This window comes from Lactuca virosa, chromosome 1 (assembly GCF_052849685.1).
Source record: "Lactuca virosa cultivar CGN04683 chromosome 1, Lactuca_virosa_CGN04683_v6, whole genome shotgun sequence".
Classification (NCBI taxonomy): domain Eukaryota; kingdom Viridiplantae; phylum Streptophyta; class Magnoliopsida; order Asterales; family Asteraceae; genus Lactuca; species Lactuca virosa.
The window spans coordinates 9,081,992-9,083,677 of record NC_136426.1 but is presented as its reverse complement, the minus strand read 5'-3'; the positions used below and the strand labels follow the sequence as shown (position 1 = coordinate 9,083,677).

The 1,686-nt window shown below is 38.8% G+C and overlaps 1 non-coding gene across 1 annotated transcript; it reads left to right on the top strand.

Annotated features, from left to right (window-relative positions):
• The first annotated feature begins 1,121 nt into the window (after nt 1–1,121).
• LOC145151691 (small nucleolar RNA R71) lies at nt 1,122–1,228 on the top strand. Its single transcript, XR_013732252.1, has one exon. It is a non-coding gene; the product is annotated as a small nucleolar RNA R71 (small nucleolar RNA).
• Nucleotides 1,229–1,686: the final 458 nt, after the last annotated feature.

Below are 1,686 nucleotides of genomic sequence, written 5' to 3'. Positions count from 1 at the left end.
CTTTTGTTTTGTAGTTTTTGTAGATAGAGCTTCTGGCATGAGATCGATTCTAGCCCTCGAATCGGATAAAGCATTTATTGAAGTGGAATTGCCAAATTCACAAGGCAGAGTTAATCGGCCCAGATCTCCCATCTTAATTGGCAATCCATCGATGACTACAGATGAACATAGCTCCTTAAAAATAATAGTGGCTCAACTTTGAAATGGTAGCAGTGGTTGATAGGCCTTAACCGGAGGAGCATCTTATTTTCAGCAGATGGCCACGTCGTGGCAGTATCTTCGCCACACCGTTGCTGCTGGTCAGATGACTTGTTTTGGTTTTCTTCTTCTGTTTTCCGCACATCATCTGACTCATTTTTAGATAATGGAGTCAAAGGGATAATAGTTTTACCACTTCTAGTTGTTACAGCTTTGATATGTGCTTTTGGATTTTGCTCTGTGTTGCTTGGAAGTGTGCCCGATAACCGTTCGTTGAATTGCCTTGAGTGTTGACCAATTTGTTTCTCGATGTTATGGATCAAGGGTTCTTGATTTCGAAGTACAACATCAGTTTCATCATGTCTTTTCTCAGATGCGGCTGCAAATCGAGCAAACATTGCTTCAAATTCGTTCTTTTTTCGGGAGCCGATTGCTCCTTTTCATAAAACCCACGACCTTGTTGCTTGTATTTCTCATCTTTTTCCATTCTATATTCATTATACGACAACCAATCCTTCTTGGGTTTCTTACAATCTTCATCATACTTATCCCCAATCGAATAGCAAGCTTGAACCTTTCGATTTCCGTTCTCGTCGAGGTCACATTCCTTGGTTAAGTGCGGTCTGCCACAAATATCACACCCACCACGAATTGCGTGGATGGATTGGTCCATCTTTGTCATTCCTCAGTCTATTGACTCTAGATTTTCCATTAGCATAGCCAAATATTCATTCCCATCTTTGTATCCTCTTTTCTTGTTTTCTTAAGGGTTGTGATATTCCCTTGAGTGTTTTGTAAACTCTTCAATTAGCTCCTTAATTTCTCCTAGAGCCTTCTTCGTTAGCGGTCCTTAAGAGTCTAGGGGTTGTTGAGTGGTCACATGTACCCCGTCATAGAAGATTGAGACCTCTTGTTGCACATTGAGGTCGTGTTGTGGGCAATTTCTAAGCAACCCCTTGTACCTTTCCCATACTTCATATAAAGACTCTCCACCTTGTTGTTCGAAGTTAACGATGTTCTTCTTCAATTTTACAACTTATGATGGTGTGCTAAATTGTTGGATGAATTCTTCACGAAGTTTTGCCCAAGTTGTGATAGCTCCAGCCAGAAGTGCTTTTGACCAATCTTTCGCTACCCCTCTAAAGTAACCAAAAGCATTCGTAACAACACCGTTTCTCGTGTGACAATGGGAACACTGAAGTAGTTCACGATGTCGTTTATGTTGGATTAGGTGTCTAAGCCAATAACTATAATTGGTATGTGCTTGACCGAGATTAGCATGGTCCATTTCGGGTTGCCTTCATCAGACCAATTTGATAGGATGAATATTTGAGTAAGAGGTTATTTGTGATTTATTAATATATTATAAGTATAATATATTAACTGATAAATCATATTATTTAATTATTATTGATCAAGAATTAATTTGGAATTAATTTAGTGATCAAAAGATACTAATTAAATTAACGGGGACTAATTATGTAAATC